The 20,886-nt window shown below is 34.4% G+C and overlaps 2 protein-coding genes across 4 annotated transcripts in view; one reads left to right on the forward strand and one right to left on the reverse strand.

The window, feature by feature from the left end:
• The window catches only part of LOC101894940 (uncharacterized), a 193,321-nt gene that overhangs the window by 120,345 nt on the left and 52,090 nt on the right, over positions 1-20,886 (reverse strand). The window lies entirely within an intron of this gene.
• Positions 1-20,886, forward strand: part of LOC101887237 (uncharacterized) — a 98,881-nt gene that overhangs the window by 36,620 nt on the left and 41,375 nt on the right. The window lies entirely within an intron of this gene.

Below are 20,886 nucleotides of genomic sequence, written 5' to 3' on the forward strand. Positions count from 1 at the left end.
TTGTTTTTGTCGCTGTAATACCAACAACAGACAATGCCATAAACTTTCATTTCTCAAAGACAAAATACAAGAACACACAGTCAGTCAGTCAGCCAACGAACATGACATACAATTATTTACTTTATGACGATTATTATCTTTAATGTCAACCAAATACACAACTCGGTTCAAATCGAAACAATTAAAGGTTGTTGTCACCGTGAAATGGTTGCGGTTAGGAGTGAGAGGGAGGGAGGGATGCAGTTTAGTGCACTTTAGCTAAACTTGTAGGTAATCAAGAAACATGAGTTGCAAATATTCAGTAGTTTTCGGAAAACGACGGGCAGAATTTTTTGATAATAATTTGTAAAGAACTATTGGATTTTAATTGAAAGTATCATTACCCACCTACATTTCCTCCAATTCTTATTTGGTTTACTGGTATCCAAATAAAATCTTAAAAATATCACAAATTTATTCACACTCTATTAAATTTGGAGCGTACTAATTAAAAGATTAATAACACCCCGGAATATCGCCCAGCCTTAGAACTCTACAAAAAAAACTAAGGCCAAAAAAAACCGCGAAGGCTAACCAACAAGAAATACCTTGACAAAAATTAACACACATGCTTCTTTCCTTCTCACTGTACGACTAATGAACACCAGCAGAAAACCAATTTGGTCAATCAGTTGCTACTCTGCCTCGAACACCAAACACTGAACATATTCTAAACTAGTTCGCTTTATTGTCGTACGACAAAAAAGGTTACAGCACAAACTTATAGCCAAAACTTGTTCGAAGACACTTCGCCTTGGTGGTGGTGGTAAACAATGGCTTTAATTGTTTATACCGGAATATGAAGAAAATTTTGAAATTTGCAAACATAAAAAAATCACTCTGACATTTTCGTGATTGCTACTTTTGAAAAACAGACTATTGCTTAAAAAATATCGCGTGTTGAACCATGCAAATTGATAGATGGGAATAAAATTACAAATACGCCCTGATATTTAAACATACACACACAATTCGTACGAAAAATGCAGAATGTCAAAGGGCATGTACCAGAAATGTTTGTCGTTTATTGCCACTTTGACTTACCTTGGCCCATTTCAATTGTCCCAACAGTTCTGAAAACATTGTATCCAAACCTAATTGAAATAAGTTAAATGGATGACAAACGAATGCCCTTGCTCACCCTGTGACGTAGACAGAAATGGAAACAAATGGAACATTTACCTTTTGGTACTTACAGTACGTTTATATATATATGAGGGTTAACCCACTGGATTTGGATTTAAATTGTCATTTCCATTACTTTTACTTCAAATAAATCCTCTCAAAGTAGGTTAACCCTACAAAAAGTTCTAACGTAAACATGGCATTATTTCTTTATAATGGATAGAATCTTTGGTACAATTTGTAATAATGTAATATGTGTTCCATTATTTCTTTACCATCCACCATACTTTGGGTGGTATATGAAGTTTGTCTTTATGAATGAAGTAGGTAAATCGAATATATAGGTCTCTGATTTATTATAGCCCCATTAAAAGGTTACAGGTCGAGATATAGGATTTTTTTGGAGGGATTGTCATATTTTTGAACCGAGTTGGCCGTACGTCTTCACAGCTGACAGAAAACATCCTTGCGAAGAACTGGACCTCGATTTTAGACGATTTTTTCCCACGGAATCTTCTTAAAGTTGGCGTTTACGGTTGGCAATGAAGTCCCATCTTTTCTGGCAGATAACTGTCTATGGGTTTACGTCAACGTTTCCAGACGGCCCTCAAGTTACAAATTACTCACTATTTATATGATTTTAATCACATTTTTGAGGAGAATTGTTTGAAATTTGGTATTTAAAGGTCGTAATAGGTACCATCCTCTCTGGAAGGAAACTATGTATATATATGGTTCCAAGTGTTCATACAGCCTTCATATAACGGTACCTTCAAGTATTTGGTATATTGATGATTAGAGCCACATTTCACAGATATAACATAAGCCGCTCAAGTATTGGACCTTGGAAAAAGTGTAACCTTTTACTTGTTGTCCATTTTTATACCCTACACCATATAGTGGTAAGGGTATTATGTCTTTGTGTATTTGTTTTTAACATGGACCCATAGACCTATAGTTACTTTTGAGGATCTTTATAGAATCACTTTCTGAGACGATTTTTTCATGTCAGTCCGTCCGTCCGTCTGTCCATGTATTTTTGTGAACAAAATGCAGGTCGCATTTATTATCCGATTGAGATGAAAATTTCCGAAAAATATTTCTTTGGGTAAGAACGAACACTATTGAAATTGCTGAGAATCGGTTCCAATTTAGATATAGCTCCCATACATATCTTCAACCGATTTCGGGTTAATCATGCACCAAATGGCCACTATTAGTACAAATATCCTGGATTCATCCAAAAGCAAGTATATTAAATTTTGTGAAAATCAGTTCAGCTAAAGCTATAGCTCCCATATATAGGGTGAGATGAAAAAACTGCAACTAACTTCAGACTGCTGTCATTTCTAAGCCACTTGTCCGACAGCCGTTAAAATTAATCCAGCAACAGCTCATTGTATTGCTTACACAAGCGTACAAAAGCATTTTGGTGAGAATTTTGCAGAAAAAAAGTTATTCGTGATGGAATTCAAGCGTGATAGTGTGATTTATTTATATTTGGCTGGAAAACCACAAGTGGCTATCGTTAGAGAACTCCACCATTTAAATGTGAATAAATCTTTTGGTAGCGTAGCCCGACGTCAAGGAAGTGGACGAAAGAAAACAGCAACATCAGCAGAAATGGTTCGAAAAGTAAAAAAGCGACTTGATCGAAACCTGCGTCGCATTGGCCGAACATATCGCAATTTTAGTTTTATTTATTCCAAATGTACACTTTTCGTCGACATAGCCTTTTAGTAAGAATTTCCACACGTCTCAAGATTCTATACCGAATAGCTTCATCAGCGCGTTGTTTATAAGTCTACCAATTGTAGCACTACTCTTGTACGCAATTAGATTAGAATTTTGCTATGCCATTAGGCTCTTACAATTGCGTAGGGATTCTTTGAGGAGGAGGGTTGTAAAAAGCAGGCTTTGATCCATTTTTAGTTTTTACAAGCAAACAATATACCTTCCACGTAACATAACTTTTTAAATGTCAAAAATGCAAAAAATAATATGTCTTTGGCATAACATAATCCATTCGAAAGAATTAGTTTTATATTTAGTTCCGTGGGCTCCGGTCATTTGTATGAAAAATCTGTGTATGAGTGATATGAAATATATTAAATCACTCATACGTCTGGGAACTGGTGTACTGAACTATGAACTATATTGACATAACTCTACTTCTTACCATACAATTTGAGGAATCTACAGTTACATACCTGCAAAAAGAAAAAAACAAGAAAATATTAATGTAATATTTAATATTAATCTATCTATATATATAAATGTAAGTTGTGTTAGTTACTACACTTATAACTTAAGAACCGCTGGACTGATTTTAACGATTCACACAAATTCGGAATTGTCTCCTCTCCGAAAAGGATAATATCCAAAAAAATCGCGTAAAATTGTGATATATTAACATTTTCATTTTGTCTTTTCAAATGTACAATAGTAATGTTTTATTTTGCATGATTTTTTTTCCATTTTGACTTACTTAAGCAGCACGGGACCGAATATTTGTTGAATCATCAATGAATTATGTTATGATGAAAATATGGACTTTAAGGGGTCTCCAACTTAAAATTTAAATGGCAAATAATATTTCCCATCTTATCATTCTGCCCTCAATTATTAGGTGGATAAACTATTTTTACTTATTTAAATCACGCGAAATGCTATGACATCCTATATTGTTCTGCTATATTTTTGATTTGGCCTCTATTTGTCATCTTGGATTATAAGGGGTAGAAGACAGTTTTCAGTGTAGGTCGATGTTTCGGAGTAGTGCCCATATAAAGAAGGTACCTCCTAATTTTACCATATTTCAAAGAATTTGGCTAATAATGTGTATAAGGAGGGTGAAAATCTTACTCAAAAATGTTAACATATCTACAAATTTTAGAATTTTCTCCATGTAATAATACCCTCTCAAGTCCACCTTTTGACGGACAAACAGACCGACATGGTTAGGGGGACTTATAAGGAATCTAATGTACAATCTAAGGTGGTAATGGGTTTAAAAAAGTAATTAACTTTGGCTATTCTTAAATTATTCAGCCCTCAATTATGTAGTATACAAAATACAGTAAATTCCAAATTACTGCTCATTTAACTGGAAGATTTTGCTACGATTTTTACCATATTAAAAATTAATTTGATCCCTTACATGGCGATAAGATTGATATATACTTTTTAATAGATTTGTATACCACATTCACACAGTTGAAGCCCACGGCTTAAAAATGGGTACAGGTATTTTAAAACACTTTTAATCGACCTGTACGTGAACACTTATATCAGTCATATCTGTTAATAATTATGCTTGGACAAATATGCATAATAGACAAAAACTACGGGCCGGCAACGCGGACCGGGCCAGCTAGTTTGTTATAAACATATATTTTCCTATTATTTACTTGTTATGATTTTTCATTTTATATTTATTGGTTTCTTAAGCTTATCTTCAAGTTTTTATTTCATAAGAATCGGTTCAGAAATTTTTGAAAAATTTTAGGTGAATTGTACTTTTCGTACACCATATAGCACGTATTTCCAAAAACAGTTCATTATCTAACCCATAGTTACCCTCATAGCAAAATACATGAGTTCATCTCTATTCCTACTTTTATATCAAATTGAATATCACTAGTATGTTTCGTACACATTGTAGTACGGATCTCTAATCTCAAGTTTCGCATTCTCCTAATAACATTGATCCTAATAACAAATTACACAATTCTAAATCTTCCCCTACACTATTATATAACAAATTTAGTATGATTTAGTAATTTTTGTCCATTTATTGTACGCTTTATTTTACAAATCTCCAAAACCACCTTCTTATATTTTTAAACTTAATCCTGATACCGAATTTCAAAATGTTACTTTTATCCGTTCATATAATCATACCAAATTTAGTACATATTAGTACTTTTGGTACGCTTTTTGTTTGAATTTCCAAAAGATATTTCAGTAAATCTATCCCACACCCCATCAGTGACCCTTACTCCAAATCTTAGATTTCCAGCTCCATCCCTTCATAAAATTATAAGTTGAATACCATTTAGTAGTTTTCATAAATTACCAAATGCCAAATTTCAGGTTTCAAGATCTACCCGTTCACTCAATACCAAATTTAGTACCATTTACTACGCATTTCCAAAACCTCCTCTTTATTTCAACTCTACGCACCAGCAGTGAAGCTAACACCAACATTTCAAATTTCTTTTATCAACCCTACTTCTCACATTTTTATATCCTCAGCCATGATACGGCCAAAATGTGCCTCATCGAAATAACGGTTTTAGACCCTAGGTCTCTTTGGACCATATCCGTTGCAGGATATTTGGAGTCGATCTAGCAATGTCCGTCCATTCGTCCGTCATTTTTTCACGGATTTGTTTAAAAATTAGTATTTGTAGTTCGTAATGGGTTCTAGCTTTGGTATAGTCCCCATATAACGGTACCTCCCGATATTCGGTATTTTGATGATTTTTGCCACATATTTTTTACGAATTTGTCTTAAAATTCATATTTGTGGGTCATAATTTGTTCTAATAATGGGTTCTAATGTTACTCCAAGGTGGAGGGTATTAAAAGTTCAACCCGGCCGAACTTAATGTTCTCACATTATATTCTCACTTTATATTAATAACATTTTTGAAGACAATATATGCCTAAAATGCAAGGATTCAAAGGAATATTTATGTAAGAATTCCAAACAATTAGTTTTCGGGTTACTTTGTGATGTAAACTAGCAATCTTTTATACTCGCGTTTCAGTCACTCAATATATATCAGAGCTCTGATTTGCTCATTTTCACTCAGCGAAACTTGCTCTCGAACAGGATTGCTCAAATAGTGGGAGTTTTTACGGAGTCTACTCTTCACTCTTTTGTTCAAGAGTTTGGTCGAAGAGTGAAAATAAGTAGAACATTTTTTTTTGCTTGGTGAGAATAAGTTTAGATTTGTTCGAATTGGTCACCTTTGGCACGAATAAGGGCTTTCAAACGGCCAATGAAACCGTCACACGCTGCCCGAATGTTGCACTACGGTATTTTGGTCCATTCCCGGCAAAGCGCTTGCTTGAGGTGAGCGACATTTTGGTATTTTTTAGTGCCAACCTTGCTTTCCAAAATACTCCAGATATAATGGTCCAACGGATTGGTATCCGGAGATTTTGGTGGCCATTGTGCGCTGGAAATGAAGCGAGGAACCTCATTTTATAACCATTCTTGGGTGGCGCGTGCTGAGTGCGATGGTGCTGAGTCCTGTTGGAATGTCCAAGGTCTGCGGCCAAAATGTTTGCGTGTCCAAGGCTTTAATACACCCTCCAGAATATTTTCGCGATAATATTCGACATTTATTTTGATGCCACGGTCGATTAACACGAACAGTGAGCGACCATCGGCTGTTATGGCGGCCCATACCATCACCATGGCCGGCACATAAGTTCTGGTGGCCAACCGAAGGTGCACATTTTCTGCTGACTTCTTTGGCAAGTAAACATGATCATTTTGTTTCTTTACTAACTGCTGGACCACTAATTTTTTTCGGCCAAGCGAAGTAACTCTTTACCTCTTTTGAGTCTATTTTCTTTCTGTTGCGGTGTAAGTTCTTCTCACCAAAATACTTTTGTACGCTTGTAAACAATATAATGAGCTGTCACTGGAATAATTTTAACAGCTGTCGGACGAGTGACTTTGAAATGACAGTCTACATCTCACCCTGTATATGCCTAAAATGCAAGGATTCAAAGGAATAGTTATGTAAAAATTCCAAACAATTTGTTTTCGGGTTACTTTTGCGATGTAAACTAGCAAGTTTTTATTAATACTCGCGTTTCAGTCACTCTACATATATCAGAGCTCCGATTTGCTCATTTTCACTCGGGAGTGAAACTTGCTCACGAGCAGGATTGCTCAAAAGGAGTTTTTACGGAGTCTACTCTTCACTTTTTTGTTCAAGACTTTGGTGGAAGAGTGAAAATAAGTAGAACATTTTTTTTTGGTTGGTGATTTGTGTGTGCGTTTGTGCAACAGCAATCCGGTTATGATGTTGTGAAATTTAAAGGGAGGGAGGCAGACGGTTCAGGTTGATCGTGTACAAAAACAAAGAAAGCAGCAGGACATTGCAGCAGAATGTATTGCGATGTTTGTGTTTGATTTGTCTGTTTTTGTTACGTTTGCAAGTGGCGGTTGCAAAAATACCCACGAGTGTTTCGGAGGTCTGATAGTCTGCTATTTCACTGAGATAATCCTCTTGTCACAAAGCTATTGCTATATTATTTATTGTAACTGTTATACAACAAGAAAAACTCTAATCTATGAAATAAAATATTAAAAAACTTATAAAACAGATTTTTAATATAGTTTCCATATTTATAACAGTTTTTTATAACTGTTATACTATTACAAATTTCGAATTTTTTCACTCAAAAAATATTAAATAATGGCAATAGCAACTAGAAGGACATTTTTGGCTATTTAGAGGACTTTTTGTATAGTTCAATTGTTTTTAACAGTTGTTTATAACTGTTATACCACACTGTTTCCAGAAATCTGTTATACTACTCAAAAATTGTTTTATTTGAATATTCTGTTGGAAAATATGGAAAAATAATTATAATTCCAAGCATTTTTTCGTGAGTATAACAGTTCATTGTAACTGTTATACAACATGAAAAAAACACTAATCGATGAAAATAAAAATTAAAACACTAATAAAACAGCCTTTGAATAAAGTTTTCCATATGTATAACAGTTTTTAGTAACTTTTATACTAATAAAAAATCGTTTTTAGCACGCAAAAAATAAGCATAATGGGAAATGGAACTATAACAGCATTTTCTTGGATATTCAAAGGACATTTTAGGTATATCCATTTTTTATAACCGGTTTTCTGAAGACTGTTCTACAACTCCAAAATTCATTCATTTGCATAATTTGGTGGAAAATATTGAAAAATAATAAAATTTCATAATCTTTTTCGTGAGTATAACAGTTTATTGTAACTGTTATACAACAAGAAAAACGCCAATCAATAAAAATAAGTGCAGAGACGAATAAAACAGACTTTGGAATTCATTTTCCATATGTATAACAGTTCTTTATAACTGTTATACTATTGAAAACCTCCTAATTATCACACAAAAAATAAAAAATGATGGGAATAGAAACTGGAAGGGCATTTTACTTGGCTATTTAGAACGATTTTTGTATAGTTTAATCGTTTATAACAGTTTTTTATAGCTGTTATACAACACAATTTTCTGGAGACTGTTATACAACTTCAAAATTAATTAATTTGCAAAACCTAATGTAAAATATGGAAAATTAACGCAATTTGAAGCAAATTTTAGTGAGTATAACAGTTTATTGTAACTGTTATACAACAAGGAAAAACGCTAATCAACATTAAATAAATGTACCGAAGACTAAGCCAAGCTTTTAGATACACTTTTTTATATATATTTTTTTATACGTTTTCATTAAAATTACCATTTATACCACCATTTTTGTCACTAAAATTCTAAAAGATAACAGAGAGACTTCAGGAAACTATTAAAATATATGTGAGAGTTTTAATGCCCTTTTAAAAGGACGGAGACAAAATAAGAAATAAAAGTACAACATATCGCGCCTACGCCAAAACGTGCTCCTTAAAATCTGTAAATGCGACTTAATAAAATTTGTGATCAAAAGAAAAACAACTACACAACTAACGAATAAAGCCGGAGATAAAATACAAAAATTGAAATTTGAATGACATACATGGCTGTTCACTTCCAACTAAAACGAACTCGATTTCATTTGTACGAATTTTCAACAATATCTGACAGACGAAGTCGATCTAACGTTGTTGGTAATTTTGCTTGGCAAACGGTAGAAACTTTTTAGAATTATTTTCCAAATGTCATACCAGACCAAGCAATGCACCGCCATTTGTATGGAATAATTTATTTTAAAGTAAAAAAAAAAACAGTTTAACAAATGAACGAATAAATTTGCTACAATAAACGCACTATGGGTTAAAACGCTTTGAAGTTAATTTCGATGGTTTAGGTACAACAATTGTTTTAAATTTGAGGATTAATTTGTGATCCGCGCTGAAACTCCAGCGCCTTAGAAGAGATTTGTCTGATCTTTTTGGCGTCTTCATGGACAAAACATATGATTAATCCGGATACCTCAAACAACAAATAACACTATTTATTTAATATCAAATCGATCTCACTACAATTTGATTTGAAATCAATATTTTTTACTTCGGCTAGAATAGTTGTTTTGACAACAACGATGATTGTCTTAAAATATTCTTTGTTTTCTGCCAGCATCCACTGTTCGGCGGCAACAGCAAACGTGATACATAGTCTGTATTGTCTTGAGAATGCTGCCATCGACTGGCTGCCACTGAAGTATCGCATTGAGGAACAATTGCTACATGACTTCGTCGCCATCGCACAAATGCCTGCTTTCGGCTGCTGAGTTACCATCATGCAACGGCCAGTTTTAGCCAAATAGATACAATTTAGAATCTATTTCTGGCCATGCGAACGGTTGGTGTTACTATTGAAGTTATCTACGCCGCAAATAAATCACTGAGAGCGCGACATCTTGTTTGTCCGGGTGTTTTTTTTTTTCTTTGTATTACTATTTAGGACATTGTCTAAATTATCAATTACAATTGTATATAAAAAAATAAAAATAGCTTCAATTCTTTGCAAGCAAAAAATCAATTCATTATTTGACCAACATATATGAAAAGATTTTGGAGTATCTACTTTTATTTATTTTGTTTGAAATATGGAAGTATTAGATGCAACATTTCAAACTATCAATTACACTATTTAACATAAACAAGTAAGCAAAGGCTACAGTCGAGCGGGGCCGACCGTTGAATACCCTACAACACTATAATAAACGATACAGTTTATATAGGCGAGATACTCGAAAGAATTCCACATGATATTGTGACAAATTATAAAAGAAAACCATCAGGTTTCGTTCTCTAATTTTCGAATAATAGCAACTTAAACTAATTTGCTCATTTCCACTTTATTGGTAGATGTTGCACTTTAATTTTGATGTGGCCGACAATTTTGCAGTTTTTTGGTCCATTTCAACCCCTAAATATATAGCGATCATCTCCAAAAAAAGTAGGCTTCTATTCTGACCCTCATCTTATCCCCATGCAAAATTTCGTAAGGATCGGGCCATAAATGAGATCTGTATATGATATCCTGATATCCTAACTACTTAGTTTTGTTAGCTGTAGAAATATTACCAAATGTTTAATTCAAAATGAAAATATGCCAAAAATATGACAAAATTGAAAAAATATGAGAAAATTTTACGAAATCAATATTTTCATCTTAGAGAGATACTTTTATGCGATTTTTTTAGACGTTTTTTCTTTCCTGCCAAGAGGCCATTCTGAATTAATGAGAACTGTCGAAATCAGTTCAGCCGTTCTCGACATATAAGAGATGTTTCAAGCATATCTTCTTTGATAGACATATATATCGCACATATTTTGCTATATATCCGATTTGTTGGATAATAACATCAATGTAAAGTCAGAAGTAACCTTGTGATGGCTTTGTGATTTCGCCGGGATTTAAAATATTCACGGTTTAATGAAAAATTTTGATTTTTTTCAACACAAAATATATGGTCTATTTTACCCGCAAAATATTATCCGATGACCACCCAAATTGGTAGGCTTCTTCCCCGTCCTAAACTCTAGCTACATGCGAAATTCCGCGTCGATTGGTCTATAATTGCGACCTGTATAGCTACTGCAAAATCCGACATTTTTTCAGTATTTGGTCCATTTCAACCCCTAAACATTTGGCGATCATCTCAAAAAGAAATAGGGTTCTATTCTGGCCCGACCCCGACCTCCATTCCAAATTTCGTGAAGATCGGGCCATAATTGCGACCTGTAGAGTGATTACAAATTAACATGGACAGACGGACAGACGGACAGACGGACGGACGGACATACATAGCTAGATCGACTCAGCTCGGCGAGCTAGGATGATCCATATATACTTTCCTATGTGGGAAACCAATATTTCGTGGTGTTACATAATTTTTGGCCCAATCAAACTTATAATACCCCCAACACATAGTGTTGTAGGGTATAAAAAGTGCAGGAAAATCAAGCAGATTATGAATATAGAAATTTCGAAAGTTTACATTACAAAGTAACCCAAATAGAGGGGAGAAGTTCCCCATCATTCACATTTTTTGAAATTTTCGGATTAAAATTTCTTGAAATTTTTCTTGAAACTTTTTTTACCCAAGTGACGAGATCGTAAGTGAAGATTGGTTGCTCTTTTCGAAACCTAGGTATGCCCTGCCATACCCCCAGGTAAACATTACCATCAGTATAAATAAACGTTGTTTATATAAAAACAACAATAATGGGATTAAGCCTAACCATTTTGCAACAACAAAATTCCTTGGAATCCCTGGATTTTAGCATCCGTCCGCTCCAGCATACAAGATCCCATCCGTATACAAGTTCCGCTTCTGCTTCGAGTTCAAGATCCGACCATCGTTCGTCCGAGCTTTCACGCTCGTTCTCCCATTATAATGGTAGTTCCTTTGGCATATCAATTTCACAATCGGTGGCGACCTTATCCCTACGTCTAGTAGAACGACTTCATTGTGTTATCTTGGGCAATATTACTGAAAACAATACACGGATTTTTTTGTCGGAAGTGTTAGCCCTAAAGCAAGTCACCAAAGTGGTCTTCTTGTCTACATCTTATGTAAATGCCAAGAATTCACAGATATACAGGGTGAGATGAAAAAACTGAAACCAAGTTCAGACTGCTGTCATTTCTAAGCCACTCGTCCGAAAGCTGTTAAAATTATTCCAGTGACAGCTCATCATATTGTTTACAAGTGTACAAAAGCATTTTAGAGAGAATTTTCCAGAAAAAAAAAGTTATTCGTGATTGAATTCAAGCGTGATAGTTTGATTTCTTTACATTTGGCTGGAAAACCACATATGCCTATCGTTAGAGAACTCCACCATTTAAATAAGAATAAATCTTTTGTGTCTCGTACCATCACTCGTTACCGTGATACTGGTAGCGTAGCACGATGTCCAGGAAGTGGACGGAAGAAAACAGCAACATCAGCAGAAATGGTTCGAAAAGCGTCATGATCGAAACCCGCGTCGCAGTGGCCGAAAAATGGCTCGTGAGCTGAACATATCGCAATATTTCATTCGTCAAGTATTGAAAATTGAGCTCGGGGTAAAGCCATTGAAATTCCAAAAAGTGCAAGAACTTACACCGCAACAGAAAGAAAATAAACTCAAAAGAGCTAAAGAGTTGATTCGCTTGGCCGAAAGTGGTGAATTGCCTAATTTGGTTTTCTCCGATGAGAAAACATTCGTTGTCTAGCAGTTTGTAAACAAAAAAAAATGATTGTGTTTACTTGCCAAAGAGGTCACCTGAAAATGTGCACCTTCGGTTAGCCACCAGAACTGAAGCGCCGGCCATGGTAATGGTGTGGACCGCCATAACAGCCGATGGTCGCTCTTCGCTCGTATAAATCGAACGAAATGACGAATATTATGGCGAAAATATTCTGGAGGGTGTATTAAAGCCACGCAAACATTTTGGCCGCAGACCTTGGACATTGCAACAGGACTCAGCACGCGCCACCCAAGAATGGTTACAAAATGAGGTTCCTCGGTTCATTTCCAGCTCACAATGGCCACCAAAATCTCCGGATACCAATCCGTTGGACTATTGTGTCTGGAGTATTTTGGAAAGTAAGGTTGGCACTAAAAAATACCAAAGTATCGATCACCTCCGTTTGAAGGCCATAATTCGTGCCAAAGGTGATCAATTCGCACAAATCTATCATCAATTCGCACAAATCTATCTATATCAAAAAAATCGCTTAAAAATGTGAAATATTAACATTTTAATTTTGACTTTTGAAATGTACAATAGTAATGTTTTATTTTGCATGATTTTTTCCATTTTGACTTACTTTTTTCTAATGTACATTTGTAGTGTTTTTTATATTTTATTTTTGAATTCGAATATTAATACCAATTTATTTAATTGACTTGATTTCTTGAGAACTGAAACGGGTTACATGGAAGTGTAGTACCGAATTATGTGGTGGCGAAACGGAAAATAATTTAATGCGGTCACACCAAAGTTAAAAGATAAATACTTTTTCAAAATCGTTAAAAAAAATCACGAAAAAAGAGATCTCATTGCAACAATTCTCAAAACGGGAAAATATCGAAAAAAAATTCCAATGGAATTGAATTTTAAAATAAAAGTACATTATATTGACAAACTTTGTAAGGATCTTTAAACAGTTGCTGTAAAAAATCAGCGAACAAGTTGAAGATTTTTTCAATTTGTTATTCTTCTTTTGTCAATTTTTTTCAATTTGTAATATCATATTGAATTCAGTGAATTTTTTGTGAACAAAATAAAGAATAATTTTTCACTATATACAATTTTTCACCAAAAAATGAAATAAGTACGAAATACGATGGAAACTGACATCTACCTTTCAACTCCAGGGCCTACATCGTGCTTCAGCTGGAAGATGCGCAGACATTTAAACAAACAAAAATGACCGAAAAAGACTAATGGGGCTTATTTCAAAGCGTGGCCCTACTTCTTTCATGTGACAATAATCCGTCCATTGAGAGCTCAAAATGCAAAAATTTTTGGGAGTACAATCAGTAAAATACCAAATATAAAGGGTGCAAAATAGTAAAGCGAGTGGGACTTTTAGTAAGAAAAGGATTTCTATCCTTCCAAAAACCCTCGATTATGAGGTGTACAAAGTACAGTAAATTCCTAATTACTGCTCATTTGACTAAAAATTAATCGACCAGTACGTGAACACTTATAACATTCATATCTTTGAATAATTATGCTTTGACAAATATGCACAATAGACAAAAACTACGGGCCGGCAACGCGGACCGGGCCAGCTAGTATTTTATAAAATTAAATATTTGGTTTATAAAAAAAACCTCTTTAAGCTTTAACTAGTGCGGTGGTGGTATATTTTACCCTCGCTTCACATTTTCTTGAAATTCTCTCTTCTATTGCAATGAATAAAAGTTTTGTTTAAACTTCTTTCCCATACCGATTATTAAATTATTAATCTTACTCAGGAATAACCGAGAATCTCTAGCATTCTATATCCTGAGAAATTTAAATTCGAAAATGCGATAAATTCAAAATACTTGATATTGAGAAATATTAAGAACATAATCGACAAATACTGAACATTATGGGAAGAGTATCCATAGCTAATTTAGTTGCAAATTGAAAATAGCTAATATCAATGGTTATCGATAACTTGAATTTGTGCTCAAACGAAAGCCGATAAAAATCGGGACATTTTTTTAAGGAATTATTTGAAATTAGGTATTTGAAGGTTGATACGAGTTCCTTACCATCTTGCATATAATAATAAATATATATTCACATTGTGGTTTATATCCCATATAACGATACCCCCTATATTCAGCAATTATCTAAAAAATTGTTGATAAATTTGAAAATCTATAAAAGTTGGGCTCGGCCAAAATTACAATATTTTTACTTGTGTCGAGTAAATGTGTCATCTGTTCGTAAACAAAACACATAACGGGTACTTATATGTATCTCAGTTTGATTGGACGCTAAGGAGATCTCAGCAGATAGTAAGGAATAGGGGTATATCACCATAAAATGTTAACTTATCAAGAACATATATCAGCGTTCAGTGCATAACATATAAAACGATAGGATTTTTTCCGTACATCTATTGTATTTTTCTTCCCGTTTTGAAGATTTACGCTGAAACGACGCACCGCATTCAGTTGGTTGGCAAAGACGTAGGTTCTAATCCCAGCTGGGTTCATGCTTAAAATATTTTTATTTGAAATGTTTTTGTCTTAAGGCCAAGGTAATTTGTTGATGAATATTTGATAATTTTCTCTTTCGAATTGAGTTTATAATGGCCACCTAAGGAGTTGGCATTGACAATTGAAATCTAGAAGCCATCCGAACTATTCGCCATCGGGCACTGTCCTCGTGTTCCGAATTATGTATGTTTGTAGATTCGCAGTTTCTTTCAGTCACGAAATGGAACAACACACGATATGACAATAAAGATATCCCACATAAGGTCCTAACTAATTCTAGTCTTTATGTTAATAATTTCCTCTCGCAAAATTTGTTCGACAAAGTATTTATTTCTATCAAAAAATCCTTGCACTCCTCCGTTATGCCCAAATAATGCTACGAACCCCCTGAATTTCTTTGCCCATGTGGTCAGCTACAAAACCATTACTCCATTGAAATATGATGTGGAAATTGCAATCTATACTGCCCCCACATGATTGTGCAACTTGTATTACAATACAATGGACGCAATGACGGTGGCAGCCCGCATCGGGTTGTTGCAAAACAAAACCCAAATCACATTCACTTTTATCCAACGGATTTACCTCTTGCAAAATATTATTTCGTCTGTCTTTTGTGTGTGTGTATATATTTATTTTTTGGTGTTGGGTCTTTTGTTAAACGTGATCTAGTCTTTTGGTGAACAGCAGGCGACAGTAAAAAATAAAAAACAGGAGTCGAACAACATGACAACAAAATCATTTACTTTGTTGCTGTTGTTAGTTAATTGAAAAGAACCGGATATGTTCGATATGACCGATCGATATGACTCAAACCATGCAAATTGTCATGATAAGAACAACAAACATCCTTGTTAGAAACATCTGTTTTTTTATAATTCAGACGATTTGAATATTTTAAAATGATGTCATCATCAACGAGACATAGTGTCCGTTTAGGTATATCCTTGATGTAATGATCAAAGTTTCCTTGGTTTAAGAAGTTAATGGAAGTGTTAAGAAGTGTATCATAGCCTCAATATATTCATTAAATCAATGTTTTTTATAATTATCTGTTCATTCTTTCAATATGTAGTTAGTTTGTGTCATCCCTTCTTTCCCACCGAGAGTATTCACATTTCATCTCCTGGGTTGTCGAACATTAAAGTTAGCAGTGGTAGTAGTAGGCTGCATAATTAATTATTTTAATTTGTATTTTTTTATTTGAATGGTGTGATGGGAAAACATAAACACATCCCACCATACCAAACATCAACGCACACACACACCGCCAGAAACACATTAAAAGAATGTGCAAGTACATTTATGAACGAGCCGAGGTAACAAATGTTAATTATAATTTTTAAAATCGAATCTACAGACTCGGCGATAGATTGCCACTGCCGCTGTTGCTGCTGCCGTATATTTTCTGGTACTTTTCACGCCATGAACGGGCGGAATGAAGCTGTTAATTGTTTGCCCGTCTGTCTGTGCTCGTTCTTTTGCATAAATAATGTGAGAACCAAAAGTCGTTTGCTTTATTATTTTTTATTTCGATTATTTTTTCCTATTGACACAGAGTTTAATTATTGTGTTTTATGTACAGTGTGTTGCATACACAGTACATATGTACAGCGTGAAGGAGGAAATGGGAAAATCACAAAAAACCTCATTAATAGATTTTTTTAATTTTTATAGAAAACTGCGAATAGATTTGTGTTGAAGCCGATTCTTAACATTTCATCTATATCTATAAAAGAGGAACATGTTTGTACGTTTGATTTTTTATAATTTATAAACTCAAAAATAGATTGTGCTGAAAATTTCCAGATATAGTATAGCATCGTCTGAATGTAACATAGGCTAAATATTTTTTATACCTTCCACCATTCTATGGAGGGTATATTAACTTTGTCATTCCGTTTGCAACTCCTCGAAATATATAAGAGACCCTACAAAGAATATATATTCTGGATCAGCGTAAAATTTTAGGACGATCTAGCGGTGTCCGTCTTTCCCTCTGTGTGTCTGCCTGTCTGTCCGTCTGTTTGTTGTAATCACGCTATCTTTCGAACAAAATTGAGAAAGAAGGCTAAAATGTTGCATACATGCATAGTTTACCTGTAGGAAGGTTAAGTTGGTAAATGGGTCATGTAGGTCCACGGTTCCATTTTTTTTGAAGATTTTAGCGACATTATTCACCGAAATTGTTTCAAATTTGGTATTTGAAGTTCGAAATGGATAATACAGCCTATGATAGAAAATTGTCTGTGCAGGTCCACTTTTTCGTATAACCTCCACATAACGGTACCTCCCGATATTCGGTATTTTCATGATTTTAGCGACAGTATTTACCGGAATTATTTCAAATTTCATATTTGAAGTTCGTAATGGGTACTACAGCCTTTGACAAAAATGTTTGTATGCATGCCCACGTTTTCCTCCCTATATTCGATATTTTATTACCGGAATTATTTCAAATTTCGTATGTGAAGTTCGCAATGGGTACTACAGCCTATAACAAACATTTTTGTATGCAGGTCCACGTCTTCGTATAGCCCCCATAGGACGGTAGCTCCCAATATTCGGTATTTTGATGATTTCAGCAACATTATTCACCGGAATCGTTTCGAATTTCGTATTGGAAGATGTTAATGGTTACTACAGGAATTGTTTAATAAATGAGTTTGCCAAATTATGTTGGAATCGGTTAGAGTTTGGATATAGCTTCCATACATATTTTCGGACGATTTCAGGTATTTAATACACACAACACGATATGTATCACCAATTGCAATGACATTTGGAATCTGTAACGGAATTTGATAGAAAAATGTGTTTGCCAAATTACACAGAAATCGGTTGGATTTTGATACAGCTCCCATAAATATTTTCGGCTCATATATATTTTCGGCAGATTTTAGGTATTTAATACACCAAACACTATATGAATCTCCAACTTCAATGAAATTTGGAATGTGTAACGGAATTTGGCACAAAAATTATTTCGCGAAAATATATTACAATTGCTTTAGATTTGAATACCAAAATTGAAACAATTGCGGTGAAAATTGTGAAACAAATCAACAAAATACCGAATATCCGGAGGTACAGTAATGATCTATACCAAAGTTTAGTCCTATATGTACAGTACTCAGGAATGTTTCCTACATACTGGGAACACATATTTTCAATTTACAGCAAATTCGGTTTGAAATTGTGCCTAAACATACAAAAAAATTAAATATTCCATTGTAAATACTAAAGGTCCTGTAGACCTAAAACACATCTGAGTAAAATGTTATCAACCTACTTCATTTTGTTCGGAAGCAAGAGTGATTTCTACATACGGACGAGCATTTCCAAATCGACAAAACAAAAAAAAACATAAAATTCAGAAAACTGCATGAAATCCTTATCTCATGCAAATGTTGACCGCAACAACATCTTAAATGATCAACCCACTTAGTCTAACTTTGGCATACTCTTTCCAACATTTTGCCTATTATCTTACAAATAAATACTTCAATGTGGTCTTCCATGGCATGAGCTTTAACATAGCCTAAAGGCGTTAACTCGCACGATCTCGGCAGCCCGGTCCCGAACGTTAAATATAATGTTTAACGAATAAGTCCATTGTTACGCCTCTTGTTGAAATCACATGTCATGCAAGTCAAGCTCTTGCGTTTTGGACACAAAAAGTTCAATATCTTCTCACTGTAGCGCTCACCATTCACTGTTACGTTGCGCATCTTTAAAGAAGCACGTGTGGTAATATCAGCCCATAAACCACGCCAAAACTGTGACTTTTTCTGAGTGCATTTGTAGCTTTTGCATTGCTTTTGGATAATCTTTGCTCCAAAATCGACAATTATTTTTATTTATTATTTTTCGATAAATAGTAGGATCTTCAACCAACTTACATAGGTCGTTCGGCTTCTTGTACCACCTATATTTTAAAAATTTTCACACATAAATCCTTCGGAAAAATTGTCCAAGTTGTTTAGTGAGGCCCAATTGCTGCGAACGGCGACGAATCGATAATTAATGGTCATTATTAACACTGCCTGTTACAGCTGTGATATTTTCTTATGTTCTCACTCTACTTAAGTGCGATGGTGGTTTTATGTCCAAAAATTTAATTTTGGTGCGAAATTTATTTAGAATAGCCCGAATAGCTGTTTCACAGCTATCATTAAACTGACCATAAAATGGCAGAAGCGCGCGATAAACCTACAGAGGGCACATTTTAAAAATAAAATTCAATGATTTGCAAGTGTTGTTCGTTTGTAAGACGACTCAGGATTCAATTTTAGACCAAACTGAAGATTTTTGAAAGTGAAACAAAATTTAAACAAACAACAATTCTTAAATCTGTGTTGTCAAATAGATAATAGCTAAAAATCACCCTTATTTTCTCTTGATGTACCTCTTCAAATGCCAAGGAAAAAAAACAAATAGAGGTGCGTTTATATTGGCTATCTGATAAAAACTGGAGTTGGTATAAACTAGAGGTAAGGATATGTGACTGTCCACTGTCTTCTATTGCTCGGTAATTATGTCCTGTATTAACATTTTGAAAAGAATTGATTTTAATAAAATAATTTTATTATAATAAAAAAGAAGTTTTTAACTCGGCCGTGGCGAACTTTTAAACCGTTGACCTCAAAGTCCCTGAAAATACTCAATATTTCAGGACCTCAAGAACGCCAAAAATCGATTGTTAACCCTATATTGGGTTTATATCAAAATAAGAATGGATATTAAGACAAGTTAAAAAGTATCAGTCAGATGTATACCCTCAATCAATGTTGGATTATTTAAATATATTTTCTGTTATGTTTATTTAAATTGCTGACTCTCTATAGAGCAGGTTCCGAAGAAATTGTCCATTTCGACGTGCCATTATTGGACTATATCGACTACTTCCTTCCCTTTATGTGAGCTATTTGATCATTTTTAATATGTGCGTGATGTACCAGATATAGTCGACCGACGTATTCCATTTTCATACTTCATTTAATACAGATAAAAATACAGATATGGGCAAAATTACAAGAAATTCGAACGTTTATATCAAATTGTATGCGAAATATTCATATCAAGTTTATGGTTGAGAGACATATATTTAGATATAGCTAGATGTAAGGAATCACAAGTTATGGCAAATAGAAGTATTAAAAATTGTGACCCTTTGTGGGTGATATATATCATCTTCACAACAGATCTTGTGTTAGTAAAATTGTTTGTGTGTATAAGTTGTAAAATAATCTGAGTGTGTGAGTCATAATTATTCAAAATGTTGACCCTTTGTGGGGGAGGTTCTTGATGGAGTGGACCGATATTGTCAATTTTCACCTAATCCTAGCACAGATCCGAATATTAGGATTTGCAAAGTTGGAGCTAAATTGGATTATCCTTCCTCTTTCTGTGCAGAAATATAGTTTTTTTTTTTTTTTTTGAAAATTTCGATCTTATTTGGGGGATGTACCAGAAGGAGTGGACCGACATCTCCGAACTCGATCTAAGTTTGATAACAATATTACGATGTACCAAGATTGAACTAAAGCGGATACTCTCTTCGATTGTTATCGTGTGCACCAGCCAACCAGACAGACAGACGGACGGACATCGCTAGATGCACTCCAAATGTTCTGAATCGGATTTGGTCCAAAGAGACCTAGTGTCTAAAACCGCACGTTTTGGCCGTATCAAATGATTTATATACTCTCTAGCAATATGGTCGACTTTACATCCATTTAAAAATATAATGACCAAATTTCTGTCAATGTTCTTAAAAATTGGTGCTAAAGCGAATCTTTTGTAGAGTACTACA

This window comes from Musca domestica, unplaced genomic scaffold (genome assembly GCF_030504385.1).
Source record: "Musca domestica strain aabys unplaced genomic scaffold, Musca_domestica.polishedcontigs.V.1.1 4, whole genome shotgun sequence".
In the NCBI taxonomy this organism is placed as follows: domain Eukaryota; kingdom Metazoa; phylum Arthropoda; class Insecta; order Diptera; family Muscidae; genus Musca; species Musca domestica.